The following is a 9468-nucleotide window of genomic DNA, read 5'->3' as shown; positions in this document are numbered from 1 at the left end:
GCAATTGTTGAGCTCCAGCAGCGCGCATCAACTTGGTTGACAATGGAGAGGGGTAGAGAAAAGGAGGAGAGAGAAAAAAATTGTTGCGGGTCTGTATTTTTTGGGTTGAATCGATGGGAGGAGGAAGGAGTGAATGACTTATTAAAGTCAGCAATAAAAAGTTACGAAGAGTATAACCGGTGGCCGTTTATCTTATTAATCTAACGGTCCTTATTGCTTCTCACGTTTCTCACCGTAAGAGTACTTCTCATGTGAGCCTTCCTCTCCTTCTAAGAGAGAGAAATGCTCTCGTAAGAACACTTTACTCGGTAAGAACACTTCTTACGGTAAGAACACTATCTGGTAATGTCATTTTCGTAATTATTATTAACAAATACCCCTTATTTAAATTCTTTCACGCTATTTTTTTAAAAATTATTTCGGATTCCCCCCTCTCTCTCAGACATAATGAAAAAAATGTGAAAGAATAAAAAAATTTGAGATATTTATTCATAATAATTACGAAAATGCCATTATCAAAAAGTGTTTTTATTGTAAGAAAGTGTTCTTACCGAGTAAAGTATTCTTACGGGAGCCTTTATATATATATATATATATATATATATATATATATATATATATATATATATATATATATATATATATATATATATATATATATATATATATATATATATATATATATATATATATATATATATATATATATATATATATCACGTGAGAACAGTTTTTAATGTGAGAACAAATCCTATGTGAGAACAAATCCTGACCATGGAAGACGCACGATCCAATGCCTGCAACAGTAATATCAAATTGTAATTACATCAAATAAACAAAATCACAGTCGACACTCGACACTGAAATCTTCTCTTTCTCTTTCTTCAATTCGGTCTGCTACTCTCTTTCTCGATCACCGCGGTTAAATCCAATTCACATGGATTTTCATCCAATTCACATGATTTCTTCATCAATAAATTTCACAATCGTTCTTCCTGAATTTCGACTCAATCAACAGGTACCATTTCCTTTATTGCACTTGATTATCAATTTCGTATTTCAATTGTTTGATTTTATTTGTAATAAGCAATATTGGGTTTTATTTTATGTGTTCAAAAATCTCTAATTTTTTATATGCATTGTCGACATTAATCCCAGAATTGTATTGGCGAAGAGGAGCACAAAAGAAAACAAAATTCTCGTATTTATAATCTCCCGATCCCGGAAATTTTGGTGAAACTTATTCTCCAATCTAATTTCATTTTTTTTGGTTGATTTTTTTCTAAATTTACTGAAGAAGACTACGTCTAGTTTTACATTGTCGTCTAAGTTTGTCACTTTGTTGGGTACTTTCTTACCCCTAAAATTCCAGTTGTTGTATGATGTAATGCCTTCCATTTTTGGAAACTGGTGTTTGAGGTTTAATTTGTTGGTTGTTCTTCTTTCTAATTTTGGAGAGTTCTGATAATTTGTGTAATTTATTTGGTTGTGTGATTAATTTTGTGTCATTGATCATCTAAGTGTAGTAATTTTTACGGTTGTTTTAATCTTCCCCTGCTCATAGTATATTTAAGGTGTTACTCATTTTCTGTTTTTTATGAAGATCAAGTAGTTGGGTTTATGGACATTTTAGGTATCTGATTTATTCTATCATTAATTAGATTCATCCATGTGTTGCATGTGATTTTCCCATAATTGGGTTAATGAGGGTTGCTAAGGCTCGTGAAATGTATGATTTCAACTACATTATGTTCATATGTTTGGGACATTTTATGAAAATCCCAGCAGTCATGACAACACCTTAGGAGCTTTATGTCAGGTGTCGAAGTGTATCGGAAAATTGAGCATGATTCTTTGAAATGAACTGTATTGGCCTATTGGGACACTGTGAAAGACTCAAAGAACTTGTCCGCGTTTTGATTCTGTTTGGTTTTGTTCTTAGATGTGTAGGGATGTGTCGATCCTGTAAATGGGGGATTTGAAAGGATAATTCTCAATATTTGAGTGGATTTTTTAGACTATATACTTCGTGTATGCTATTGTCTTGTTTTGGTGAATATGGAGAGCACTTGAGTTATTAGTAACGATATTTGAATTTAGCTAAATGTTGCTGAAAATTCAAATGAGTTAATGATTGCCTCGCTCTTTCCAGATTGTTATTTGGTGTACAAAGAAGTTGCAAAAATGTGTAATGAATTAAGTTTGGAATCTGGAATGATGATTTTGTATGAGGCATTTTCAAGAACGAGGAAGATTATGGAAGGATCCCCTAATGCTAAGTTCAATATAGAGGAGTACTAGAGATTTTACGAGTATCCAATTTGGCATTTTAAAAACAAAATTGCATTAGTTGTTTTCCTTTCCTCTCTTGAATATTGTCAGCATCATCAGTTTCCTGCCTTGTTTCAAATACAATATAACACTCATGAATACTATGAGCTGCTACTTTTATGTTGTCATGTATTTTGATCTCCTACTATTATGATCGGCTGTTATTTTTATCTACTACATTTATGCATACTGTCATTATTTCTCCTTTTTTCCCACTGTTCTGCACTGATCTTACTTCTGGGTGTTGTTCTGTTTGATTGTGGGTTGACTCTGTAGCTAGCAAGTATGAGGATGTTGATTGTGTTGTCAAGCCTTATGTTGGTCGTTCAGGCTCGGCGAAAACTCGTACATTTATAAAAATCATTGCTTGACATGATCTTTTTAATTTAAAATTTAAAATTTTATTTGTAAAAATAGTTATTTATATTTATATATAAAGGAAAGCCAATAAAAAATAATTATATAAAAAATTAATCATTTATATTTACTCGGTCTCTTTTGGTTTGACTTGATCTATAATGTACGTCACACGATATTAAAAGTACATCGTAATAATCGATAAAGTACATTGTATGAACTTATAAATTACAAGTCACAAACCTTTAAGGTAAATTGTATCAACCTATAAGGTACATTGCATTAACCATAAAGTACAAGTCAAAAACCTATAAGGTACAGTATATAGACCTATAAGGTACATGACACAAATATATAAGGTACATTATAGAGACCTATAGGGTACATGACACAAAGTTATAAGGTACATGGTATGAACTTACAAGCTACATGGCGCAAACATATAAGGTACATTATCGAGAACTACAAGGTACATCATACTAACCCATAAGGTACATTCCACAATCAATTTCTTTAAGTAAAATTAAGTGCCCTAACGGGCGGGAACCACGTATGATCAAAACGTTTAACCGAAAAACCTAAAACATATTTATTTCAACAAATTAAAACATTTTTTAAAATTGTTGTTGACTTGATATTTTTTAAAATGTTACTCCGTAATTTTATAGCCAAAAGATATCGTAATTAATCTATATGGTCCATCCTTGGGTTTGAGTTTTTTTTGTTTGACTTGATCTATTTAGTACGTCACACAATACCATAAAGTACATTGTAATATTCGATAAGGTACATTGTATGAACCTATAAAGTACAAGTTACGAACATATATGGTACATTGTATGAACCTATAAAGTACAAGTAAAAAAGCTATATGGTACATTATAGTGACCTACAAGGTACATGGCACAAACATATAAGGTACATTATAGAAACCTATAGGGTACATGACATAAATCTAGAAGGTACATTGTATGAACCTATAAGATACATGACACAAACATATAAGGTACATTATAGAGATATATAAGGTACATCATCTATTACTTTATACTAAAAGGACACACCAAGAGTGACACACGTCACTTACTGGTGCAAAATTTTCTGCAAAAAATATTTTCCTAAAAAAAGCTCTATTCATATTTTAATTATTATTTTCTATCCTTTTTTACTTACTTTTATTATGCATGAAGAAATATATATATATATATATATATATATATATATATATATATATATATATATATATGCCACGTAATAGTAGTTTTCGAAAAATGATTTTTAGTGATATTTTATTCATATCGTTATATTAATAATAAAATAATATATATATTTATTCAATATTTTAGTCAAATTAGTATATCAATCATATAAAATATGTATACGTAATAGGAGAAAATTACATACTCCGTATTAGATGATTAAATGAGTATGTTCAACATTAGTTAAACAATTTCTTTAGGGAGATAAATATGTTAGTACAAATTAGTCAAATAGTTTTATTATACCGTGCATGCACGGGATCTAATCGAGTACTATTTCATGAACCTATAAAGTATAAGGTACATTTCATGAAACTATAAGGTACATCGTATTAACCTACAAGGTTCATTTCATGAACCTATAAAGTACAAGTCAAATAGTTATAAGGTACATTTCATGAAACTATAAGGTACATCGTACTAACCTATAAGGTACATTTCATGAACCTATAAAGTACAAGTCAAAAAGATATAAGGTGCATTATAGATACCTATAAGGTACATGACCCAAACATATAAAGTACATTACAGAGACGTATAGGGTACATGGCACAAAGTTATAAGGTACATTGAATGAACCTATAAGGTACATTGCGCAAACATATAAGGTACATTATAGAGAACTACAAGGTACATCATACAACCCCATAAGGTACATTCCGCAATCAAAAATTTTAAGTAAAATGAAGTGCCCTAACGGGCCGGAACCCCGCACGATCAAAGCGTTAACCGAAAAATCCGAAATATATTTATTTTATAAAAATTCAAAATTGGTGTTCACGTGATATTTTTAAAAATGTTAATTTATAACAATAGGTATCATAATTAATCTACATGCTCCATTCTTGGGTTTGGTCTTTTTTTTTTTTACTTGCTCTATAATGTACGTCACATGATAGCATAAAGTAAATTGTATTAATCGATAAGGTACATTGTATGAACCTATAAAGTACAAGTTACAAACCTATAAAATATTTCCTCTGTTCTTATTTACATGACACAATTGAGTTTTTGGACACTATTCACACAAACTCTTTTGACTTATTTTTGTGATTTATACTTAAGAAAAAAATATAGTCGTGTGGGATTTTATTAGATTCGTCTCAATAAATATTTTTCAAATATCAACTTTTTATAATTTTTTATTATCCATAATTGAAAATATTAATGTTTGAAATCGTGCATTGGCAAACGTACCTAAATAATTGTGCCATTTAAAAAAGAACAGAGGAAGTGTATCGTATTAACCTATAAGGTACATTGCATAAACCTATAAAGTACAAGTCACGAGTTATAAGGTACATTTTATGAACATATAATATACATGTCACTAACATATAAGGTACATGACACAAAGCTATAAGGTACAATGTATGAACCTATGTAGTACAAACCCAAAGCTATAACGACATAACGTACATTGCATTAACCTATAAGGTACATTACACAAACATATAAGGTACTCCCTATAATGTATTCCGGGACGGAGGGAGTACATGATAGAGACCTATAATGTACATGACACAAACCTATAAGGTACATTGTATGAACCTATAAGGTACATGTCACAAACATATATAGTACATTACAGAGATCTATAAGGTATATCATATTAACCTATAAGGTACATTACACAATCCTGTGACTATCTTTCCTCCAACTATGAAGTCAACACCAATCCCTACTCCTGTGAGTACGTACTACACTTTTTCTTATTCAATTTATTAACTTTACTTGTAAAGTAATATTAAAAGCAAGGTCAAATAACCATTCATAGTCATGTAAGCTCAAAATTGATCAAGTAGTTAAACACATTTATTACTTTCTTAGATTTATTATTCAATTGCATGTAGTAAAAGAGAAGCATGAAAATAGAAGGTCTACACTTCACAAATGCTTCCACAATTCCGTGATTACACAATTGGTAGCTTTAAGATGTTTGTATAAATCAAATCAGACTTCAATTGCCCCTCCAATTAGGTAGACGAAACAACATTATAACAAGGAGGTAGAAAATAAAAAGAATAAAAAGTTCTCGTCATTGAGGATGCTTCTGTCCCTTCCAGCAGTTTAAAGTAGTTATGCACCAAACACACACCTATCAGAGTTCCAAACAACAGTTCGTGAAACCTGCAGATTTGTTCAAATTCAACCAAAGTGAGTATATGTTTCAGAATACTTAACGACAGGTGTTCGAACACTTATTGACAATTCCAACAATATTGCCACAATAACAAGCTTAAAATAAATATAAAAAAAACTCACAATTCACTTGAAGGGGAAAATTAGCTTCAACGTTATCTAGTTCTTGATCTACCAGTAAGATATCTGAATAGAAATAACTAAAAACAAAGGCATAGGAGAAATCAGTTCTTGATCTACCGGTAAGATATTTGAATAGCAATAACTAAAAATAAAGGCATCTTAAACCAAGGAGAAATCAGATATAGGAGCAAACTCGATTGCTTCCAACTTCCAAGCAAACTTAAGCGCACTGACCCATACTGATTGATTACTTGATCTGAAGTACCTGAACTATACATGAAATGTACTGGTGCATACAACCCAGGAGCAATTGTAGTACCATATTTTCGGACTTCACCAGGTAGAAGGGCTCCTATGGTGAGAATCCTAGTAAGTCTTGTTGTAAGTCCGAGTGAGAATACAAAAGAAAATGAGTTGGGAAAAGTGGGAATGAGAAAAGTCCCACGCAACATTATTCTTATATGGTAATAAATCGCAACAAGTCTAACCTCAGCCTCAATCTTGTCATCCTATAAGACAACCATACTTTTAAGTCCAAGCATAAAAAGCACACACGAGTTTCAGTTTTCATCTATTAACTCAACGGATTGTTTCCTTGGTTTGAATTAAGAAGGTAACTCCCCAAGAAATAAAACTTTTTAGGAAAGATAGGTATCTGGGAAGTACAAAAAACTGTTAGCTTCATTATTCTTTCTACTTACCTACCAAAAATTTTAGGGTTCTAATGGTTGCACTTAAATCAACCACACAATTCAAACCTTGGTACTGCCACATCTTCTGAATCTTTCTTGTCAAACAAATGATCACCAAATAAACCGAGTGTAGAAACTAGGCCAAAAAAAACTTGCCTGGTAAAAGTGCTAGTAGAATCCGTACTCTTAATTGGCCACTGTGCATATGAATGAAACAGTAAGCCTACTTGAACTTTTCACTTCGGCTAACCCTGTTCGCCAGTTTTGGTGCTTCCATAGCATTCCATGGTCTTCCTCGTGTAGACAAACGCAATTTTTGATTATTTCAACACCTCCAGTAATGTTTGCAAAATGGGAATCAAAATATTTAATGTATCCTAAACAATCATAACCCTGCACCATGGGAAAAGGAAATATAATAGTTGCTTCATATTCTTAACAGATGTTGTTGCAACAAACAAATGGCTTAATATCAGTAATCCATGAACCTACAATCCATATTCATACTCTACAAGGCGTTCTTTAGCGATTACTAATGGATTCAGCAGCAAAACTAATCCAAATATAAGTTAGTAATTTCAAGGACTCAATAGAAACAAATCTTCAATACAGGTAACCCATAAAATTGTACCAAGCATTTCTCCTTAAATACAAATTACATAACCAAATCATTTCTCCAAATTTCCAATTCACGGAAGAACATATACAATTAATCAATTACAAAAGTAAAAACTGGAAAGATTAAGGAACCTAATTTCTATTCAAAAGAAGCGAAAATCTACCCTTACATACACAAAAGTGAAGAAAGAGAAACATACCGATTTGTAGAGAAGCTAAAGCTCATCTTTCCGATAAATGCTACCCTTCTTTAACCTTAGCGATCCATTGGTACATTTACAAACTCAATCTCTCTCTAAAACTTGATTTAGGGTTTTCCAAATGAGCAATTGAAGGAGAAACAAAAAAGATTGGGCTCAGAACGAGCTTCAATGGAGTAAGGAGCTCGAAATAAGCTTGGAAGAAGCTCGGAGGAAGAAGTTTCAATGGAGGAAGAAGCTCAGAAGAAGAAGAAGAAGCTCAGAAGAAGAAGAAGCTTCGTTGGAGGAGAGAGAATGTCGTGAAATGATGGGGAGAAAGTGGAAAACGAACCGAGTTGTGCTAATAAAACTCGAATAATCTGAACCGTGAGATGTATTTTTATCAATGCTCAAGATTTGTTCTCATATACATAATTTATTCTCATAAATAGAGGTGTTCTCACCGGAACCAACCCTATATATATATATATATATATATATATATAGGGTCCCCCTCTAATGAGAAGATCCTTAAAATGAGAAGGATGAGAAGAGATCCTAAGCCTCCAAATAATTTTATCTAACGGCTCCAGTTATGTGGTTCATTAACTTCATACGGAGTAATTTCGTAGCAAATTACAAGCACTGAGAAAGTCAATTAATTGAGCAGCCAAATAAAAGCATACCCATCTTTTCTCTCTCCTCCATATTTCACCCAAATAAACCCCATCTATTTTTTCTCTCTCCTCCATACTCAATTAAGAAGACTATCAATTTTTTCTCCTCGATTGCTCATCTGAAGATCAAAGATAACCGAAGAAATTCATGAATCATTGTCGAAGCTACAATTTTTCATGGTGAACCGATTTTTCGGAGATAATGTGCATAGATTGACGATGAATAAAGAGGTGGCCGGAGGGGATGGCAACGAATCCAAAGAGCATACCATCAATTCGACCCTAATCCGATACCCAAAACACAAAAGTTGATCAAATAATTTTAAAATTTGAGAAATTAAGCTCTTTGGAGCTGAATCAAATCCTCTGCTTTTTCAAGACATTTTCTTTTCCAATTTAATTTCTTCCATTTTTTCCCCTGTTCTTTTTACACTCGAACTAACATCCCATAAATCAAAATTGGCTAATAACCCATAAAAATTCAAGGTTCATACACTGGGAAAAAACCCCAACAAAATTACAAAATTGGTTCATCCGAAAACTCAATCTTGAATTTCTTTAACAAAATAGAAAGCACCAACTTTGATGGAGGATTGATTCTTTAGTCTTTACCGAAAATTTTGGTTTCTTGGGCAGAGAAGAATGGAAGAGGAGGGAGAATAAAAAATAATTAAAGATAGAGAGAGAAAAAGAGTAATTAATTTCATTTGCATATTGTTGGACGAAGGCTACACAAGAGATAGGATTGGATTTCATTGGGATGAATTAACATGATTCTATTTTTGTTTATGATGATTAGTAGGAAGCAGGATAAAAATGAAGAGGGGTGAGAAGCAAAAGTTTGGGAAAATTTACTCACTTTGTGCAAATAAGAAAAAAAACGTACAAATGAGGGAAATAAATAAATAAATAAATAAATAAAATGAGCAAAAAAAAAATTAAATGAGCAAATCTACGTCAACAACTAACAGAGTATCCAAATAAAGTTCTTATTTTAAACGTTTGCTCATTATGTCTAAATGAGTAAAAATTTAAAATCGAAACTATAATTTTTGCTCATTGGTTCTAAATGAGCAAATATTATAGTTTT

The 9468-nt window shown here is 31.8% G+C and overlaps 2 long non-coding RNA genes across 3 annotated transcripts; one reads left to right on the top strand and one right to left on the bottom strand.

Annotated features, from left to right (window-relative positions):
* The first annotated feature begins 735 nt into the window (after positions 1-735).
* LOC110786713 (uncharacterized) lies at positions 736-2508 on the top strand. 2 transcript variants are annotated; one of them, XR_002532920.2, is made up of 3 exons: positions 736-1018; positions 1159-1233; positions 2153-2508. It is a non-coding gene; the product is annotated as an uncharacterized lncRNA (long non-coding RNA). The 2 variants fall into 2 exon arrangements; XR_008929347.1 differs by lacking the exon at positions 2153-2508 and having other exon boundaries at positions 1159-1498.
* Positions 2509-5740: 3232 nt separating this feature from the next.
* LOC110786720 (uncharacterized) lies at positions 5741-8086 on the bottom strand. The gene is made up of 3 exons (XR_002532928.2): positions 7723-8086; positions 6213-7297; positions 5741-6077 (listed from the first exon to the last, which is right to left on the bottom strand). It is a non-coding gene; the product is annotated as an uncharacterized lncRNA (long non-coding RNA).
* Positions 8087-9468: the final 1382 nt, after the last annotated feature.

This window comes from Spinacia oleracea, chromosome 3 (assembly GCF_020520425.1).
Source record: "Spinacia oleracea cultivar Varoflay chromosome 3, BTI_SOV_V1, whole genome shotgun sequence".
NCBI lineage: Eukaryota > Viridiplantae > Streptophyta > Magnoliopsida > Caryophyllales > Amaranthaceae > Spinacia > Spinacia oleracea.
This window is presented reverse-complemented; position numbering and strand designations above follow the sequence as displayed.